General features: G+C 37.4%; 1 long non-coding RNA gene across 21 annotated transcripts in view; it reads right to left on the bottom strand.

The window, feature by feature from the left end:
* LOC107498287 overlaps positions 1-22,784 on the bottom strand; it is a 36,516-nt gene that overhangs the window by 4,349 nt on the left and 9,383 nt on the right. For 7 of the 21 annotated variants that reach the window (XR_004953579.1, XR_004953584.1, XR_004953589.1 and 4 more), the window contains exon 6: positions 4,845-11,669. This is a non-coding gene — a long non-coding RNA (uncharacterized LOC107498287). Of the gene's footprint in view, positions 1-325; positions 2,031-4,844; positions 11,670-22,784 lie in introns of those variants that run through there. The other 14 variants (XR_004953575.1, XR_004953573.1, XR_004953574.1 and 11 more) reach the window with 12 other exon arrangements.

Genomic DNA, 22,784 nt, shown 5'->3' with positions numbered 1-22,784 from the left:
GGCTAGAGCTTCTAGCAGTAAGAGTGGTGAGAACAGGTGTCCTTGCCTGTTTTCTGACCTTAGGGGGAAAGCATCCAGCCTCTCACCATTAAGAAAACGTTAGCTGTAGGTTTTCATAGATGCTCTTTATCGAGTTTCCCTTTATTACTGTTTTTTCCTGAGTTTTTGTCATGAATTTCAAATATCTTTTCTTCATTGGTGGTTGATATGATCATGTGATATCAACCAAATCATTTCTTCTTTAGTTTGTTAATATGGTAGATTACATTAATTGACTTCAAGTCCTGAGCCACCCGTCTTTTCATATAATTAATAATTCTATTTGCTAATATTTTGTAACACATTTGTATGTCCATATTCATGAGGAGTATTGATTGGCTTGTGGTGTTTTTTTTTTTTTTTTTGGTACTGTATTTTAACAAACTTTTTGGTTTTGGTATCAGTGAATACTAGCTTTATAACATGAATTGGGAAGTGTTTTTGTTTGGTTTTCTTGAAGGAAGTGCGTAGAACTGGTGTTATTTCCTCTTTAAACATTTGGTAGAGTTCTCCAGTGAAACAAGCTGTGCCTAGAGATTTCTTTTTTGGGAATTTCATATTAGTACTTTGTTAAATTATGAAAAAAAAACAACACTTAAAATGCTTTACAAAGAGATCTCCCAAAGCACTATAAATAAAAATGGGATTCTAACAATGTTCAATTAACCCACAGGAAGGCAGAAAAAAGAAAACAGAGAAGTAAAAACAAATAGAAAAAAACAAAATGGCAGAGTTAAGTTCTAACATGTAAATAACTATATTAAATATAAATAGTTTAAATACACCAGTTAAAAGACAGTATGAATTAAAAAACATGACCCTACTATATACTGTCAACAAAAGACTCGTTTTAAGTAAAATTAGGCAAGTTAAAAGTAAAAGATAGAAAAGCTACAAGGAAAATGTGACTCAAAAGAAAACAGGAATAAGTCAAACTGGAGAGAAAGTGGGTTAAAAAGGACCCCTGCAGAACTAATGTTGGAGCCAGAGAGACCTGGGTTCAATGCCAGGGTCTGCTACTTGGCTTCCCTATAACTCTAGCAATTTTAAGAAACATTGATAAGCTTTGTTTTCTTCATCTTTAAAACGGGCATGAAAAGAGAACCTCATATGCCTGTTTCAAACAGTAGATGTGATATGGTATGTACACCCCTCCTTCCTTGCTTGCTGTATAACAAGATCCTATTAAAAGCTATTACTACTACTAGGATTACTAGTACTAGTACTACTACTACAAAGCACTTTTCATTAAGCAGCTCAATGAACCCTAATATCTACTGCAAGTTTAGTATCACCATCCTTATTTAACAAATAAGAAAACTGATGTTCAGAGAAGTGAGGTTAGTCCTCCAGCGTCAAAAGGCATCGGGTGGAAGTCCTGGCATTAAGTCCCAGAACTACTTTATTTCAAAGTTCATGCTTTTCCAATCTATCAACTGCCTACAATGTGTGCTTTAAACAACTCTGAACTCTTCAGAGCATTAGCCCAATGAAATGCTCTTAAGTGATGGCAGAAAATAAAGTTGGATTGAAATGGACTCCTGCCTTCTAATCCAGTGATTCCTTGGTGTTTCTTTGGAGTCTGAGGTCGAACTGTGTTCCTGCAGTGTTAGGATGGCTCATGGATTCTCCAGCCTGTGTATTTTTAGTGCCCTGGTTTGAGTTTTCCAGAAGTCAGGTTTGAGATTCCAGGGGCGACTGAGTGCTATCAAAGACAGACACTGGTTACCAGGGTGGGGATTCCATCAAAGGGAATTTAGGCTCGGGGCCCAGACACCGACTCCACATGAATACATTGGTTCTTGTGCATTAGGAGATTTCAGAAGCAAAAATCCAACAAAAGGACACACACTGAAATGAGATGACTTACCAACGCTCTGGGAAGAGGCAGAGGGTCCCAGCCAGGGGATTGGGCCAGAAACAATTCTCGATCCTTCTGTTTGGAGTATGCCAAATTTGCACAGCATTACCCTCTGCGGAGACGGTCAGGACTATGTGAGAATGAAAGATTTAGGGCAACTTTCAGAGAAGCAAATTGAGCTGTGGGCACTGGCAAGGGACAGAAGCCACAAGAAAACTACTATTACTGGGCACAATCTAGGCAGGAGGGTGTCATCAGGTCAAGGTGATGAAATTCTAATCTTTTCTAAAGATATACACTGGGCTTTCTTTATTCTCCACTCACTCCACATCATCACCTTTGGCCTCTAAGGATGGGCTGATTGGCCTGTAAATTGACACAGAGTTCAGAATAATACTACTACAAAAACGTTTACAGTTACGGACTCAGTGTCCTTCCTAAATTCTGATATTGAAATTCTAATCCTCAATGTGTTGGTATTAGGAGGTGGGCCTTTGGGAGATGACTAGGTCACGAGGGGGGATTCCCTCATGAATAGGATTAATGCCCTTATAAAAGTGGCTCCAGAGAGCTCCCTCCTCGCCTTCTCCATGAGCAAGATGAGAGTCTATACATCAGGAAGCAAGTCCTCAGCAGACACCAAAATCTGCTGGCATCATGATCTTGAAATTCCCAGCTTCCAGAACTGTAAGAAATGTTTCTGTTGTTTATAAATTTATAGTCTTGTTATAGCAGCCCAAACAGACTAAAACAATAGTATTATTTAAATTTGCCTCTTTATTTTAAAGATTAATAAAATTGGGCTGAAGGTAATGTTAAGATCAGAAGTCAAGCTATCCTGTTCTCATCATTCCACATAAAGTCAAAACAAGGCATATTTAAAAGTTTCTTACTGGAAATGATAACCAAGAGAGAACTATCAATCAAAAAGACGCATTTTCCTGAAAGCTCCTTTTCTTTTCTGCCCTTTCTGAAGATCTCTGTGTATATTCTCTGACCATATGGATTAAAAACATTAGTTTAAGACAGAAAAGCAGAATAACCTGAACATATTTTCAAATCAATGAATATTTCTAACATATTTTTGCCCATCCCTTAACTTTCAAACTTTGTCAACTGATATTAGATACTTTTTATGTGGCAAATCACACATTACTGGATTTAATTTCTTAACCAGCTATTAAACTACCTCTGCCTTTGATGTGTAAATTCACCTTGTTCATATTATTTATAATAACTTATTATTTTTTCATTTTTATTTGTTTACTGTATTTTGACTTTGGTTCTTTTTCATTTTCTTTACTTTTTCTATTTTGGTTAAGCTTCATATTATTTCTAAAAATGTAGGAGGAATTTCACTAGAGAATAAAGGAAAAAAATACAATCAATTGAATTAAGAAGGCTAGGCCCAAATGACAAGTGGTGCAGATATTTTAAAATGTCATTACAGAGATTTTGGATACAAAAAGTAAAGAAAAAAACTTTAACTATGATCTTTACACCAAAACATGACTTTTGCTAACATTCCAATACAATTATTTCAAGCCTATTTCTTGAAAATTAAAGTTTGTAACCAGAAATATGTGTAGATAAAGCAAAAAAAAATAAAAGAAATACCTAGATACTCATGACCCATTTAAGAAACATGAAGCTTACTGTCTCTCCCTAAATGTAAGCCCCTTCTTCCACAGATATAATTGCTACCCTAGATTTTATGTTAATCATCCATTCATTTTCTTTTGTAGTTTTACTCCTGAGCTATGTACCCCTAAACAATGTACTGCTAAATTGTCTTTGAACTTTATATAAACGCAATAACATATCTGTATTGTTTAAATTCAACATTATTGTTTTAAGATACAATAATCTTGATGTGTTTAACTGAGGTTAATTTATTTTCATCGGTGTATGTTACTTCTAGTGTATGACCATATCAACATTTATCTCATCTAACATTAATGGACACTTGTTGCTTTCTGTTTTTTAAAAATTACAAAAATGATTGCAACGTTACAATAAACATTTTTGTAATATGTGTGGTTGCAGATGCGCAGTTTTCTCTAGGGCAGTGTTTTTCTGCGATGGAGCTGCTGGCATTCTGGATGAGCCTCTTCATCCTGTTCTTTCACTGACACATGGAAGGTACTTAGTATCCTTAGCTCTCCTACCTACTAAATGCCCATAGACACTCTCAGTCATAGTGACAACCAAACCATCTCAATGTTTCCAAACACCTGTTAGGACATCCAATTGAGAACTATTATTTTAGGGCATGTATCTAGAAGTGGAATTCTTGGGCCACAGGTTACGTGACTGCTCAATTTTCACTTAAAATGTATTGTTGAAGTTCAGGGATAGTGATGGATTCTCATATGGAAATCTAATATACACGTAATTCATATTATATAGCACATTCATGTACTATATACCGATATATAGCCCAATCTCAGAAAGTTTTTACATATATATTTAATGCTGTTATTTCAATGATTTAAATTATTTATGCTTTACAAACGCTCTACATTTCATTATATTAAGAACAGAATATTTTCTGTTATCTTTTCCATAATAGGTTTGGTGTCACATCTGAAATATGAATGCTAGTTAAAGGATATTTTTACAAGATTATTTTACTCCATTTACACATTTTCCCTCAATACCTTTAAATACTTATCGAAAGCTTTCATGTATTCAAAGCATTCATAGGTTTTCGCCCCTATATTAATCCTCTAATTCCAATTAGCTATAACCTATTGATAAAGACTTTCTTACATGTGTTGACATCTTCACGTTTCTACCCTGCAAATTTGATGTTCAGTGAGTGTGACTTGTAGATACAGGCTTCTGCACATGGAGCATGTTGATGAAAAATTTCTTCTTGTGTGTTTTTCTTTGATGTTTTGTGAGTGCTGACTTTTCAGAGGAAGTTTTCCCACATCTGGACGTTTGTAGGGTTTCTCTCCTGTATGAGTTCTCTTATGTGCAACAAGGTTGGATTTCAGAAGACAGATCTCCAGCATTCATTACATTTATAGGGTTTCTCTTTTGTGTTGATCCTTTGATATTGAGTAAGATTTGATTTCACATAGAAGGTTTTCCCATATTCATTACATTTCTATGGCTTTTCTCCCGTATGAGTTCTGTGATGCACCATGAGGACTGACTTCTGGCAGAAGGATTTCTCACATTTGTTATATTCATACGGTTTTTCTCCTGTTTGAGCTCTCTGATGTTCAGTGAGGTTGGACTTCACAAAGAAGGGCTTTCCACAGTCTTTACATTCATATGTTTTTTTTTTTTTTTCCGTATGTGTACTCTGATGTTGAGTGAGGTCTGGTTTATTTATTTATTTTTAAATGGAAGCTTTCCCCACATTTATTACAGGTATAGGTTTTCTTTCCTTTGTGAACTCTCTGATTTTAAGTGAGTTTCAACTTCTCACAGGAATATTTTTCACATTTACCACCTGCAAAGTTTTTCTCTCTTGTAATAAGTCTCTGATTTTGAGTAAAGTGTGACTTCTTTATGGCTTTCTCACTACCATTACACTCACTGGGGTTTTTTTGTTGTGTGATTTTTCCAATGTTGAATAAGGCATGACTATTCAAAGAAGGATTTCCCACACTTACTACAGTCACAGATCCTCTCCTGTGTGAGTGCTCTCATTCTGAGTTATGGAATGAGTGGAAAATGAAGTATTACTGTCAGGTTATCTTTAAGAGCTGCTGGGTCAATACTAGTACCATATAGTAAGACTCACAAAGTGGGAGGAGGAATAGGTTGGGCGGAGGAAGAGAGGGCTAAATCTTGGACATGTTCAGGTGACAGTTTGATATCATGTCCTGAAACTCAGGGGAGAGCTCTAGGATTAGGACACATTTTTGGAAACGGGGAGTATCTCAGTGGTAGCTAAAGCCATCAGAGTAGGGAACTTGCTCACAAAGAACATGGAGACCAAGGACAGAGCCCAAGGGAGGGACGGCAGCAGAAGAGCAGGCCCTGGTACCCGAAAAAGAACCGGAAGTTATCAGCTGTGTCTGCAGCATCTACAACAGTCTTGGTCCACAGTGGTGCTCAATAAGCAGCTGTCAAACAAATGAAAGAATCTCAAAAGTCACTCGTGGTGACAATTTCAAGACTAAGAGACACTTCTAACTTAACACAGTAGGCTAGGCACACACATTTATCTCCTCTGCCTCCCAAACAGCAGCAGAGGAGTACTGGGAAAGAGACCATCAGCAAGTGAGGCATTCTGATTCACTTCTGGAAGAAAGAGAGTAGGAGGGAGAAAGCAGAAGCACGTGTTCACCCCTTGATACAAACACAGAATGTGCCCACGTGTCAGGTTCCGTTCAGAGCCTGGGGAGACCTCCCAGCTCAGAAGCGGCTGCAACGGGAAGCTGAGGTGGGCTCTGGGCTGCAGAAGACAAAGCCTGAGGAAGAGAAGTCCTGCCATACGCCCTGGGAGGTTCCTCATCCCCACAGGGGTTGGTAGAGAGTCAATGCGCAGGAGAATGGTCATTATTTAAAAACAGGGAACTGCCTCTAGGGGTCTGTGTGAACTTGGCAACCCAAGAGAGAAGCAGAGTACTGTACTTAGTATCCTGATATGGTCAGGGCTTTGCTTTTAAGGCTGCTCTGGGGAAACAGACTAACATGTTCTGCCACCAGGTAAGGCACTGTCTCTTTGGCAGGCAAGGGAGTCCCCTTGCTTCGCTCCACTCTGTAGAGGCTAAAGAGAAGCCTGTCTGTACACATCTCCCAATAATGCACATAAAAGGCCCCAAGTCACTTCCTTCATTTAAGGGAAAATCTTGCCAAGGAAAGAGAACTCAGTGCTGCCAAGTGAACGCACATCAGCTACCTAAATTGATTTAATGAGATTTTTATGTCTATTCACCCAAAAACAAAAAACAAAAAGGGCCCAGATGTAGGAAGAAAACAACCATCTGAAAAGCCCCAAGAAGAACACACTTGAAGACTGTTAAACGCGGTGTCGATAAAAAGCAATAGCCTAAAAGGTAAGTACCAAAAAGAGACTGAAGGCTATGAAAAACAAGTCTAATTCAAATATTGAAGAGAATAGCTTTTAAAAATTCCTTTTGGTGTCGCCAAATCGATGTAAGAGTCTGACTTTCATAAAATGAGAAAAGTTTTCTTTTAAAAAAGAAAAAGTCCATAGAAATTAAATATTTTGTTGCTGACTTATGAAAACAAAAAACCAAGATCCTCAAGAGAAGGCTCGAAAACAAAATGACATGGATGACAAAAATGAGCAAATCTCTCGACACATAGTACAAAAACACAGAAAAATAGAAATGATGAAAGAAAAGCAAAGAGACACAGATGGCTGATCGGGAGAGGCACTGACAGCTTAACGGGATTTCTGGGTGACAAGAACAAAGAGGCTGGAGGGAAGGAAATATATCGCAGAAATAACTGAAAACATCTCAGAGCACATGAGTCTTCATCTTAATAGAACCCATTCGATTTCCAAGCAGACAGTCTAAAGAAAGAGCAAATAACCAGACACTGCCTGGCGAAATGTCTGAAACCTGAGGCTAAAGAAAAACTTGCAAGAACTAAAAAATAAAACAGGTTACCTACCGAAAAATGAGAATCAAACTGCCATATGACTTCTCCCCAGTCCCTCCAAATGCCAGGAGATAATGGAGATGATCTCTTCTCATAACACTGTGAAGGAGAAGGATCTCAACCCAAAATTCCATAACCAGTCAATCATTCACGGCACAGGGCAGAATAAAGGCATCTTCAGATAACTAGATTCCGAAGGTGTATAACACAGGCCTCTATTAACTCAGCAGGATCTGAGAAAGAAGACACGACATGTGGAAGTTGTGGTGGACAGACAGACAGAAGAGAGCTGAAGAACTGGTTCCTGATGAAACCAGAGAGGGCTGAGTGGGTGACTTACAGGCTCTTAAAGAGAAGAGTGCACGGGGCTAACTCAACGGGAAACGTTTTTTAAGTTATTTATAGAGGGTAGATAGGCAAATGTTTTACATTTTTTGACAAAGCTACATATTGTGGGAACCATGCCTGAGAATTCCTGAAACTTTGGAAAAAGAGCTGCTACTGTGATTGATGGTGAAGCTATAGCAGGCCATGCCAGTCTGATGACAGGCCACGTGGAATGGGGCAAAACAAGCAGCCACGGAAGACAGAGAAGGTCTGGCCCCCTGAACGAGCTAGGAATGCCAGTCCTAGCCGTCGGCACAGGGCACCTCAAACGCTCTTTCTACCTAAGTAGGGTTGCCAGATTTAGGAAATAAAAATACAGGGAATCCAGTTAAGTCTGAACTTCAGATAAACAATGAATAAGTTTTTAGTGTTAAGTATGTCCCATGCAAGATATACTTGGCTTTATATGCCCCGTGTCTTGTCTAGCAACCCTGTGCCTAGAAGATTTCCCATTCCAAGTTCTCGGGCAGGTTGGAACACAGCAGATGGTAACTTACTACCAACAATGAGTGGAAAACTTGCAGTGGACTCAGAGTCGAGCTCTCCCATTAGGGGCAAGGGGAGGTAGAGATGCAATTAAAAAGTCCACATGCTGAAAACTGCTGAAGCTGTGACAAGTATATAGGAATCATTACATCTAGGTAAAGGATGGAACAGTGAATGGAACATAATAAGCAGCTGGAAATTGTAGGTATTATTATAGCTGATCAACTATTATTATTTTCTCACTTTATCTTCAAACTTGAGACAGCAAAAATAACCAGAAAATGCATACTGAAATTTAAATAACTATTGTCTAAGTGGCTAGAAGGTGTGATGGAGTTGCTAACAAAAAAGTCCCCCCAAAATATTTATGATATAAAGATAAAATGAAAAACAAAAGCATTAGATGATTTCCACAGAACCCGAGATGAGGGAGGAGTATGTCTTATTTAGATGATACTATAAAAACAATTTCTGATGCTGATGTAAAATATTTACATCGCAGGTAATCAATAATAGAATAAAAGGAAAACACAGACCTTTGTAACCATTCAAGGAAAAAAAAAGTAAAATATAGGAAAGAATTAGGAAATGAAAAAAATGAAGAAAAACAATTGACAAGAAAGCATGGTTACTAAAAATGCCAAAGAATGCTTCACCAAAACAAAACAAAAAACAAACAAACAAACAAAACACCTCAACTGGTAATAGGTAGACAACTCACCTGGGATGTGTTCGTTTTCTCCTGCTCCCGGAAACGTTTAGAGAACTGCGAAGGCAGCACAGCTGGAGAAAGGAAAGGAGCAAAGACATGACAAGGACTGTGCTCTGCCCTGAAGGTCCTCATAGCACCTGCCTAGAAATCCACACACAATAGCTGACCTACAGCCACAGCCAGAGGATGCTCCTTTGGGAGGGGCAGGGATGCCGAGGGACCTCTAACCCTGCTATAACCCTGGGGCGCTGAGAGCAAAGATTTTTTTCTTACTGACTTTGTAATGTATAGCCAGCTTCCTTTGATTTAATGGACAAATATAAAACAAGACAAAGTCCAACTAAGGAAGACTTGGTTTAACGAATCAGCGTAGCAAGGACGTGTCGCACCTTCGATTCATTATGAAACATGTTATATTCCGAATTTTTTTGAATATAAAGTAAATTTTATTCTCAAATTTACTTTTAAAAGTCCAGTAGAGGAAGGTGGAAGTGAGGCGTGTGTGTGTGTGTGTGTGTGTGTTGGGGGCATATTGATGAAATAAAACGGTCCATATGTTGAACCCTGCCGAAGCTGTGACAAACATCAAGGAGTCATTATACTATTTTCTCTGCTTTTGTATGTTTCGAATACTTCCATTAAGGAAGTGTAAAAATCACATGACGACAAAAACCTGTTAGAGATCTGCTCATTTACTTTTCTACTCGTATTTTTAACTCTTTGAGGTTAAAATTACATAGGCACTTCTGACAACAGGGATAGGTGGGCTTTAAGGAAATCTATTCTTTTTTTTTTTTTTTTTTTTTTTTTTTTTAAGGCGGGATTTGTTCTTCTTTGGTTGCAGTCTCTCCCAGGACTTTTTATTTAAAAAACTTGTTTCGACTTGACTCGACATGGCCAGAACAGTGGCTTGGGAGGCAGGGGGCCTTGCTGCTCCTTCTGGTTCTGTCGTTAATGAACAACGTAACCCTACATGTAATAACCCGGGCACAATAATATTAATGATACGGACAATGCTTATATATAGTCATTGTTCTAAGTACTTCACATAAATTACCTCATTTACTTCTTAAAATAAAGCAAGATATAGGTACTATTATTGGTCTCATTTTATAGATGAGGAAATGAGCAGAAGCTACAGCAACACGGTAAAGCTGGGCTTTGAATCCTGGCAACCTGGCTCCAGAAACCTGTACTTAACCCAATGGTGATTACTCTCGCAGGTCCGATATTGTTCGCTTTTAAAATGTGGCAGGATTATATAATGCCTGAAACCCCTTCCTGTACTCCCATAAGGCAGGAATGAGGAGTGGGGAGCATATCCCTAAATTCCAGATGTGGTGATGGGCATGACCAGCAACATCTGCATCACCTGGGAACTTGATAGCAATGCAAATTCTTGGCTCCCTCCCCAAACCCACCCAGCCAGAAGCTCTGGGGGAGGGGCCCAGTCAGCTGTAGGGTTTTTAACAAGCCCTCCATGTGATTCTGATGCATGCTTGAGAAGCACTGCCAGGAAATCTGGTTTGGGATTCTGTAAACTGCTGGGGGCAGAGGACAGATGGACAATGAAGAGAGTCTAGAAGCTTCAATTATGCAGTAATCCAAGGGTTCTGAACAGATACCAAGAAATCTCCAAGACCCTTTGGAGTAGATAGACTCAGTCACACACTCCAGGTTCTTCCTGTGACTCTGCTAAGTGCGGTGAAGGATGTGCGGCTGGACCAAACCCTGCGTGGGGCTTCGAAAAAAAACTGTCTGGTGTTTGCGCCCAGGTCCTTCAATATGAGACTTCACCCCAGTCTTGGTTTACCACCTGGTTAAAATGGGATTGTTGATACCAATATTGCAGAACATCTTTGAGAACAAATAATACAGTTAACGAAAAGAACAGTGAGAAAGGCAATTAATATTTCTTGGGTGCTTAGTGAATGTCAGGACCTGTGCTGAGTGCTTTACAGGTGCTATCTTAATCCTCAGAACAAACTTGAGACAGGTTTTACAGAGAGAGAAACTAAGTCTCAGGCTCATCATTTTGCTCATGGAGACTCAGTGGCAGGGCTAGAATTTGAACTAGTTTTAGTTCAAACTCAGATTCTTAAATTGGCCTCCTCTACTGCAGACCCACCACCTGCCCTTAACCTGCAGGCATATAATAAATGTTCTTAGAATTAATTCTCATCTCGCTAATGGATCGTTGGCCAGGACACATGCAAATTCGAGGAGCTTCTGGAAACAGTCCTTTAACATTTGGATGTCTTTTCTCAGCACACTTTGTTCTGACCGAGAAACCCCGGCCTCTCTCCTCTGTGGAACCTGGAGGTCCGCAGCCAAGCTACCCCGTCACTTGGCTTTCTCTAGGGGCAAATGTAGAGCAGACTTGGGAACAAGTGCTATATAGGGTCTCTCAGCCTACATGAGATTCACGCAAGTTTTTGCTTCCATCAGGTGTGGGCACAAACCTACTTAGGGCCTGGCAAAGCAACCCTCCAAACTACGTTCTCACCTGTTGGGCACATCTTTCATGCAGGACCTGGTCATTGAACGACGCGTACACCGGGAGGTTCCAGGGTTATCTGCTGCGCGAAGCTAGAGACAAGGGAGCGGGAGAACAACGAGGAAGAACTGCACATGCGCAGAAGGAGCTGCGAGGACCACTTTCCTGGGCTCTCTTTCCTGTAATCCATCAAATTCAGGACTCTGTTTCCCATAAGTCTCCGCGCCTCCTTTCTTAGGGGCAGCCAAGAGTTCCTGCCTTATTTGGTGATTTGGGTGATTTGTTGTCCACAATCATTTCTACTTTGGAGCCCTGGTTCCTTCATAACTCCACCTACAAACAGTGTTTCTTTAGACTCAAAGCTACCTTGAAAAGGACATATGTATGTCAATTGCACATATGAAAACAGAAAAATTTAACTAAACTATTAGAAAATAAACCCAGCAATACAGTAAGAAGTTAATACCCATCACCAGCAAGTTTTCCCCCAGGAATGCAAACAATATCTCCACCCAAAACTGGATTTCAAAAGTAATAAACTAAAACTGTAGATAAAATGGCAAATACACATAAATCAATGCAAGACTTAATCAAAGGCAAGTACTAATAATTTTCTCTCCCAGAAATGACCATGTTAGGTGATACTTTTATTAAAATAGGACCCTAAAAGTTCAATATGTTATTTTGACCTTTGGTTAATAATTTTCTCACCCTTTTTTGTTTCATTTTGAAAATCTTTCAAACTTACCAAAAAGTTGCAGGAATGAATACCTGTAAATTGTTTACTTAGATACACCAATTGTTAATATTTTGCTACTTTTGCATTCTCTCAATCTCTCCACTTTCTCTCTAACTATACCACACAATTATCAAATTCAAGAAACCGAACACTGATATATTATCGAATATGTACACCATATTCGATTTCACCCATTTCACAATAATATCCTTTATGACATTTTTTTCTCATCCAGGATCCAATTCAGTCATCCATTACATCCAGTTGTCATATCACTTAGACTCCGTTCATCTATTTCCTCAGCCTTTCTCTGTCTTTTATGACACTGGTACTTTTGACTAGGACAAGCTAGCTGTTATAAAGAATGTTACCTCATTCGTGTTGGTCTGATTGTTTCCTCACAATGAGATTCGGGTTACACATTCCTTGGCATAATAAAAGAGATTTAATGTTCTCAGTAAATCATGCCTGATCAGTTTCATATGCACCATGTCATTTTTGGTAATATTAACTTTGACCCTATGATTAAGATAATGTGCAGATCAACATACTTTTATATCAATTGTTTCTCTTATGCCAATGATGGTAATAGGAAACAAGTTCCATTCACGGTAGCATTTAGCATCTAGGACTAGGTTAACAAGAATTGGGCAAAATTTACACCAAAGAAACGATTACACTCTACTGTGTGACATTATAGATATGAATGGAGAAATGAACTATTTTCCTAGATGGGAAGATTCAACATTCTTTAACAAAATTCCAATCAAAATTTCAATAAGTTGAGTGATGTGTTTTTTTTTTCTTTTGTTTCATTTTACTTAACATAACACATGTAAATTTCATCTGAAAGAAGAAAAAACCCAAGGATAACAGCCAGGACTTAAAAAAAAAAAATCAGAGTATTTTCTATAACACATAAATATGTATAATATTAACATAATATTCAAAAAGGTTGCCTCTGGCTCGTTAGAACAGGTGCAAACCCAAGAGTTCATAAGAATTCACAGTATGATGAAGGGTTCGGAATTTCCCAGTTAGGGGAAGGGAGAAATGAGATAGTCGGGAAATCATGTTAGGAAACTAGACGTGATGGAGAGAGAGGGGAAGGTTACGTCTTTGGTTCCCACACATCAACTTCATGCAGACTCTTGATTTAACATTTTTAACAGTGAACCACCAAGTACCTAGAGAAAACATAAAATAATTTTCTCTTTAATCTCTGGGTAGGGATGGCAAGCTGTCAAACCATGAAAGAAATGACTGCCAGATTTTAGTCCAGAAAAATTTACGCCCTTACTTTCAGGAAAAAAAAAATTCGAGTAAAAAACACTTGGAAAATATATTTGTTAAGTATATGAAAGAAATGGTTTATTGACTTCATTTAATTATCTCTTACACATTTATAAGAAGATCACACTACCATAAAAATGATCTATGAATATGAGAGGGAAAGTAGTAAAAGAAAAAATGCAAATGAGGAATAAATATGTGAAAGCAGCTCATAAACCACAAATAAAACATGCAAATGTTTTTTGGACTTTACCATTGGAAAAGATTAGAAAGAAAAATTATATCCAGGGTGGGTATAAGTTTGGGGAAATGCTCATTCTCATAAATTTCTATTTGGAATATAATTTATAAAACAATTTGGACGCAGCACTGTACCAAGATGTAAAAGGAGCATGCACCTTAGTGTAGCGATGCTATTATTAGAAATATGACCTAAGGAAATCGTTGTCCAGGGTTAAATGGATAAGTGCATTTTTCACAGTTTATATCAAGAGCAACACATTGTCAAAATCTAAATGTAAAAAAAGAAGAAAAAGAAAATCACTTGTAGAAATTCATAGTTGGGGTACTAGGTAACCACTGAGGGTCAGAATGCAGAGATATATTAATTGGCATGTAGGAACCAAAAAAAAAAAATTACTTTACTTTCATACATAACAATAGTGCAGTCTGTGCAAAGATTTTGTTCATAAAGACCTGGACGAGTTCAAATCCTGCATCATTCAGTACAACTATCCCCATAGGAACAGACGTAGAGCAGGAAAGATGCATTCTCAGGGAGCATAATTTATGTCTGTTGTGGAACATATCTGCTCTAATGCTGCCTCTTTTATTTTCTCAGCGTCAGCTCTGATGTTGTATTGAGTGTTCTCCATTAAATTAACTGCACAGTGCGTTACGGTGTTTAAGTGTCTTTGTAGTATATCATAATATCTAATTTCCACTTTGAAATAATCGGTCTTCATGAATTTTTAAGCCCCCTAAGAGTGCAACCATTTAATGAATATTTGGATGAGACTGGTGCAGTAATTAAAATATTTAAAATTTTAATAACAGTGAATGTTAAAATGACTACCAAAGTTACAAAATCATTCAAAATACTCTAAAGCATTAATAACAGTGTGCTTACTCAAGAACACCAACAGTTCTGGGCTTATTAAATGGGTAAATTTTAGTTTATCTGCTGAAGTGATATAGCCAAATCTCGACAACATAAACGCAATTCACAATTAGTGCTCCTTACTGCTTATATGTGGCTCCTTAAATTTTTTGGAAACTGGAAGACTTGAAGTATTTTGGAATTTGCACCCAATACGAGACACTATTATACTTGTTGTAGGTTTCTTATAGATACTCATTATCAATAATATTTAAGAAATTTCCTTTTGTTGACAATTTACTATGGATTTTTTTAAATCATGAATTTTAAAAATTATGAGTAAATTTTGAATTTTAACAAATGTATTTTCTATACTATTGATATGACCTTTATGTTCATTTCACTGGTTACTTTTCAAAAGAGTTAAACAAATACGCATTCCTGAATGGAATCCAACTTGGTCATGACCTTACCTTTTAAAAATATTGTGTGTCTTATATCTACATGAGATGATGAATGTTAACTAAACTTATTGCACCAATCATTTCACAATGGTATATGAAAGTCAAATCATGATGTACACTTAAAACTTACAGTGCTGTTATCTCAAAAAAAAAATTAGAAAACATAGTGCCCAATTTCATTTGCTAATGTTTTGTTTAAAGCTCTTATTCATGAATGAAATTGACTTTTAATGTTTCATTCTTATAATATCCTTCTTTGGTTTTTATATTCAAGGTTATGCTGGCCAATAAAATGAGGTGGGAAAATATTCCTTTTCTATTCTCTAGAACAATTTCTGGAAGGCAGCTATGCTCACCACTACACCACCAACACTAGAACAATTTCTGTAAGACTGAGGTACATCTTCCTTATGTATTTGGTAAAATTAACCAGTGATGCTATCTGGGCCCCTAAATTTTAAATTAAGAATTCAATTTTAAAAACACTTTTGAACAGCTAAAGAATTATGTAGATTTTACATTTCTTCTGTCGTCAGTTTTGGCAACTGATGTTTTTCTAGAAATTCACCCATTTCTTCTAAAAACACTGGCAAAGAAGATTCTTTCAATTTCTAGTCTTAATTCTTTCATTAAAAATATTTTATCCAAGACAAGTCACTTACTCATTCGACCCTAATTTTATTGCTATTTTAAGCAAGGAATAACAGGTAACTTGCAAAGGTCACTCTAGCACTACCTTTCAGTTCTTCTCTAGCTAAGAGGAAAAACTTTTCTTCATCTTGGCCAGAATTTAGGGGAAATAATATCAATTGGGCATGGTAATATATATGGTATAGGCCAGCCCAGAATCAGGAAAGCAGCAGCAGCAAATAGAGTTGGCGTGTAATTTAGGGAGAAGTTGCGATGTATTTTGTCTGCCAGTGCTGGTCAATTCTTATTCCAATACCAAATTTTAAACACCCTACAAGAAAGTTTATTTCCCTAGTGAACCTATCCCTCTCCCAGACGCCTTTGCCCTGGCTTACCATTTCTCCTCTCAAAGTTTGCTCACAGCTTCTACACACAGTAAGTATATCATGGCCCATGGATGCTGTGATATTATCCTAGCTTTGCTCACTATAAGCAGGAAAATCAGGAACTGCTTCAGACCCAACTATCTAGGACCTAATTTTGATAGTGGTTATTTTATTCTGTCCTATAAGAACTCAGGTTAGAGTGGATGATCTCCAAGGTACCTGCTTCCTTCTCTTGAGCTTGTGTACCTGTGGGTCTTGAACCTGGGTCTGGGAGTCAAATGAACTTGATCTAGGACCTATAACTTGGGTCACAAATAAACCTCAGACTGGGCTATAAGTTCTGAACAGTTACTAAAGACAGAGGCAACTTCCATGCCCTCAATATTTTAAGGTGTGATGTCTCAGAAGTCTGCTTTCCCCTGAGAATAGAAGGAAGAGGAGGAGAAAAATGGCTCTTTCATTTCTAAAGGTGACATGGCAGGTGAATTGCTTACTTATGATTTTTTTCCTGAAATACTGATTTACAGAGTCTAAAAATACTGCTCTTTGGGGCTGTAAGGGAGTATCTGTTCCAGGCTTCTGTCCTAGCTTCTGGTGTTGGCTGGCAATCTTTGGCATTCCTTGGCTTGTGGAAGCATCTCTGCCTTCATCTTCACACGGTGCTGTCTCTGCGTCTCGTCACAACATTGACTCTCTGTGCATGTCTTTCTTTGTGTCCAAATTTCCCCTTTATACATCACATAGGATTAGGGCTCATACTAACAATCTCATTTTTAATTTAGTTACTGCTGTAAAAAAAACAACAAAAACAACAAAACCCTATTTTCAAGTAGCATCACATCCTGAGGTAGCTTTCCAGTGCATAAAAATAGTGTTTTGTATATTTATCTAGCTTTCGTAATTCTTTCACAGTGAAAGTAACTACTCCACTATAGCTGGAACCAAAAATGATTGTCCTTTTATTTAAGGTACAGTTCAAATTTATTTCTGAAGGTATTCCTTGAGGCCTCAGCCTATATAATCTCAGTCTTTATCAATTCACACTGTATATATAGCAAGCAGTTACCGGTGATTGTATTAATTGGGGTACTCCACAGAAACAGAACCAACAGACTACAGGTACACACATACATTCATGCGTGTGTGTATATATAATTTATTATAAGGAATTGACTCACATGACTGTGGAGGTTGGGAAGTCTCAAGATCTGTAATCAACTGCAGACCCAGGAAAGTTAACAGTGTAAATTCCAGTCTGGAGTCTGGCAGGCTTGAGACTCAAGAAGAGTGATGTTTCATTTCAAGTTTGAAGGCAGGGATAGATTGATGTCCCCTCCAGGCGGCCAGGCAGGAGTTCCGATATTGTTTCACCTGGGTGGGATTCTGCCCTCAGTCATCATCACACATATGGCAGCTTCACCTCGGTGACTCCGCAGCCAAGCGCAAACACCAAATGTATGTTTCTTTAGCTGCTACTTTTTTATGAGGATAGGTTAATTTTGCAGGCCCAAACTATACAAGGACAAAGTATATTTCTTATAGTTTCCACTTTCCATTATAGTTTTTGGCCACTCATTCTAACATATCCTTATACTTGGTCTCTCTCCTGATTATGCCCAACTTGAAAGAAATCTACTAAGGGCCACCTGGAAGTATGTACATGTATAATGTATATTGTTATTTCAGGAGCCAGGGAAATTTAGAGATGTGGCTGTGGTCTTTTCTCTGGACCAGTGGGCTCATCTGAGCCCTGATGAGAGACAACTGTCCATGGATGTGATGCTGAGTAACTGTGACTACCTTGTGTCATTGGGTAAGAAGATCTTTCCTTGTTACTTTAAAACTACCCATGGTGGAATTTTTCCTTCTCTGTGAGTTATCTGCAAAGCCCCTGAAAATGCCTGACTGAATTTCAACTCAATATTATTCCTCAGTGAAGCATTGGAGCTGCATGATGTGAAGAGCATTTTCAGCTTGTGATGACTCCAGCTTTATGTTCTCTGCTGTCTTCCAAATCATCACGCCTCCCTTAAAAATGACTTCTCAGGCCATTGTGTGCCTAAGAAACAGCTGGGGGACTGTTAAAATGTAGACGACGACAACGACACCACCACCACCACCACCACCACCAACAACAACAACAACAACAGTGCCTTGGAGGTTCCTGAGAGATTTCGAGGTGATAATGAGATTTATCTAAATTCTGTAATAAACACAGCATAGGCAAGGACACTTATTTTTCTTAGGACACTGGACTTATAAGGCAGAAGTGATCTCCTCATGGAAGCAAGGGAAGGAGCCCTGGATGGTGGAGAGAGAGGTGACAAGTCCTCCATGTCCAGGTGATTGATAAGCAACAAGCAAGTGGAAGCCATCACAGCTCACACCTCAACTAGTCAAGTAACCTGGACCCGTGAGGTGACAGGAGAGAGCTCCCCCATGAGCCTCCAAAGAAATCTTTTTACCCACATCCCTCATTCTCCGTTACTCCTTTTGTTATAGTTCTAGTCCTAGGATATTTCGTGTATATTGTCACAGTAAGGGACAGAAGAATGAGCAGCTGAACTGGTCAGGTAATTTATCAGTGATTAGAATGAATGAAGGGGTTAGTTCAGTGTCATGAAAAGCCTTCCCAAGAAAGAGTTATGGAGAGGGATTTTTCTCTCTCTAGATTAAGATAATAGGCTAATTAGACATAAAATGACAATCGAGAAAAGCAATGGAGAGAGATGATATGCCCATCATTAACAGGAAGTAGAGACTGCCAGAAGGCACAGTCATCTAGGGATGTCACAGAACTTGTTTTAGGTTTCAGTGCACAATGGAAATGGCAGCTCATTAATAGGCTCCTGAAAGTCAAGGGATGAAAAGTTAAAAATTGGGACAGATGATGACGATTTTGGTTTGGGACATCATTAGAGCTAAAGAGTAGAATAAAATACCAAATGCACGTGAGCTGTAGGCATTTTGGAAAGTGGTCCTGGAATCCAGGAAGAAATTCAAAGGTTTTACGGCAACTGTTCATAAAAATTCAAAGTAACCCTGCACCTTCTTATTCTTTAAAAACTTAATAACCTGGCCCAAACTCCTCTCCAACCCCTAAGCTACTTCACCTATAAAATGAGTCATCTTCTGAACTTTCTCTATTATTCTATTAAAGTATCTCTTCCTTATTCTTTCAGTCTTTGTGGACCTCTGCATATTTTTCTATAAAGTTGCAGTCACTTTTATATTTACTATAAGATTTTTTCCTACTCTCCACTGCCTTTCGATTTCAGAAAATAAATCTGTTTGCTTCATTTTGTGTTCCATATACATACACCTATTTGAGGAAAAGAAATTAGCCTGTTTATGGCTGGCAGTGTGGTGAGAGGGCTGGAAATCAGGCACAGAGATTTAAGTCCACCATATTTTCAGCTTCTAGCCACTTATCACTATTGTCTTATTCGAGACTCCACCATTATTTAATATTCTCATGACATGGGCTACGTTACCCTAAGACAGCCAGTCTAATATAGTTTCTATGTTGTTAAATATGCACATATCGATTATAAAATATACAGTGTTCCATATAAATATATCTTACTTTAAATAGCATGCTGTAAAAATCTCATTTCCTATCTTTCCATTTATCTCTAGTTCTAAAATTTTTATGTTACAGATACGCATCTTTCTTTTTAGTGCCATAGAGTATTCTACGGTTATGTTTCTACAACATTTAACTTAAGAAACTTTTACTCTATCAATAGCTAAGTCTCTTTCCAACCAAATTCTCTCATGTTGCCTTAAGAATCTATGCAATAATTTTATAGGGCATATTATAAATCATTTCATAAAACGTTCCCATTGCCTTTGTACCTTTTTCAAAAAGAAAAATCAGTTGTCTATATATGTATTCATAATATTCTCTTACTACTCTTTTAATGGCTATAGAATCTGTAGTTACATCATCAATTTTATTCCTAATATTGGTAATTTGTCTTTTTTTTTTTTTTCCTTGTAAGTCTGGCTGGGCTTATCAATTTTATGGATCTCCTTTAAAAATAGCCTTTTATTTTTTTTTGTACTGATTTCCTGTTTTCTATTTCACTGATTTCTGCTTTAATTTTTATTATTTCCTTTCTTCTGATTACTTTGGCTTAATTTGCTCTTCTTTTTAAATTTTCTTAAGGTGGAAACTGATGTCATGGACTTGAGACCTTTCTTCTTCCAAATACAGGCATTTAGTGCTCTCAACTTTACCCAAGCACTGCTTTGGTGGAGTCCCACAGATTTTTATATACTGTTTTTGTTTGCATTCCATTCAAATATTTCCCTTTCCATTCCTTGTTTGACCTGATTAGTTAAAATTATGTTATTTGGTTTGAAAGTACTGGGGGATTTTCTAGAGGTTTTTCGGGTAAGTTCTAATTTAATTTTATTGTGGTGAGAGAACATACATTCTATGACTTGAGTCCTTTTCAGTTTGTTGAGACTAGTTTTATGGACAGATTCAATTTGTGGTCCATCTTGGGAAATGTCCCTTGCACACTTCAGAAGAATGTGTATTGCTAATTGGAGTGTTCTATAAAGAGGAATGGGATCTACTTGGTTAATAGTGTTGTCGTCCAAACTTGTCATCTATTTGCTGATATTCTGCCTACTTTTTTCATTGAGTATAGAGGGAGGGGTATCGAAATCTCCAACTATGAGTATAGAGGGAGGGGTATCGAAATCTCCAACTATAACTGTGAATGTATTTCCTCTCAATACTTTTTGTGTCATATATTTTGAAGCTGTGAAGGTGTACCCATATTGAAGGTTGCTATGCTCTTGATTAACTGACCTCTTTATCTTTATGAAATGAACTTCTTTATCCCTGGAAATATTTATTGCTCTGAGATCTATTTTGTCTGATATTAGTATAGTCACTCTAGCTTCCTTTTGGCTGGTACCATGGTATACACATTTTGCATCCTTTTACTTTTAACTTATTTGTGTCTTTACATTTAAAGTGAGTTTCTTGTAGATAATACATGATTTGATTTTGCTTTCTTATCCAATCTTGATCATCTTTACCTTTTAATTGGGGGTGTTTATACCAATGGTTCTCAATGCAGGGAGAGGAAGATTTTGTCCCCTTGGGGGATCTGGCAGTGGCTGGTGACATTTCTGGTGGTCACAAGTGGGGACGGGAGTATGTCACTGGCATCTATGGGGTAGAGGTCAGGGATGTTATTAAACAACCAACATACACAAGACTTCCCCTAAAACAAAGAAATCATCCAGTATGGAGTGTCAATAATGCTCAGATTGAGAATCCTTGGTTTACATCATTGACATTTAATGTGATTACTGACATGGTTAGATTGAAATCTATCTTCTTGTTATTTGTCTTTTCTGTTCTTCATTCCCTCCTTTCCCCCTTTATTCCTCTCTTTTCGATAGAGTATATTTTTCATGATTGCATCTTCTCGCCTTGGGCTTATCGGCTGTAATTCCTAGTTTTGTTATTTTGGTGGCTAGTGTTTCTCTTCACCCAGCTTTTATGCTGCTGTTGTCATGCATTTTACATATGTTATAAGCCTCGCAATACATTGTTATCATTTGTGTTTAATCAGCCAATAGTATTTTAAAGAGAGTCATGGTTTTTGAGAACCTTATATATTTACTATGTATTTACAGTTTCTGATATTCTTCCTTACTTTCTGTAGATCCAAATTTCCTTTCAGAAAATATTCATGTATAGTTTAAACTACTTCTCTGTGTCCATACATTTCCAGTCATTTCAGTAGCATCTCAAGGTCTAGAACGATGAAGGTAATGGAAACCAACCCATGCTACTTCTCCATCTTATCAATGGCAGGTTAATGAATACAAACTATTGTAGATAGTTTTTTGGCACGTCCTATAAAAATTCTCAAAATTACTTTTTTCCTAGCAATTAACCAGTTTTTTTAGATTTCTTTATTACCAAAACATGAATGCTAGAACTTTTCTTTTGGTTAAACTGTGAGGCCATAAGCTCGACTGAGTCTAGAGTTCTCAAATACTAGAAAACGATGATGTGTTCATGCAGCACAAGGGCTTACCTGAGTGTGCTGAGTATAGACAACAAGAATGGGGACCCCCTTTCATTTCTGGGGACCCCCTTTCATTCTAAGAATCTGTGACTGGAATATATTTTAACAAATTAACAATGATGTATATACAAGATTATTTTTAGTGTTCTCAGCAATAACGAAAACGAACACAATTCAAATATCCATATATAGCTCTAGACAATCAATACTGTCATACAGTAAAATATTAAATACAGTAAAATTGATAAATCTGATTTATAGTTACTAATATAAAGATCTCCAATTTTGCCATTTAAAGGAAAATATTTAAAGTATAATCACTTTCATAAATTGCTATACCTATAGAGAAATATCTTAAAGGATCTTAATGAAAACAAAACTTTAATCCATGTTAGGATTTTGATGTGATTCTTTTTAATTCTTTAAGTTTTTCTGTTTTTGGTAGTTAAAATTTCAACTAGTCATTTTTTTTACAGTCACAGATATAAGTATTTCAAATGTAAAGAAAATTTTCAATAGCCCCATGTTGCTCGC

The sequence above is a fragment of the Rousettus aegyptiacus genome, unplaced genomic scaffold (genome assembly GCF_014176215.1).
Source record: "Rousettus aegyptiacus isolate mRouAeg1 unplaced genomic scaffold, mRouAeg1.p scaffold_m13_p_12, whole genome shotgun sequence".
Classification (NCBI taxonomy): Eukaryota; Metazoa; Chordata; class Mammalia; order Chiroptera; family Pteropodidae; genus Rousettus; species Rousettus aegyptiacus.
Note: the sequence above shows the minus strand (reverse complement) of the source record. Positions and strands in the feature narration are given on the sequence as shown.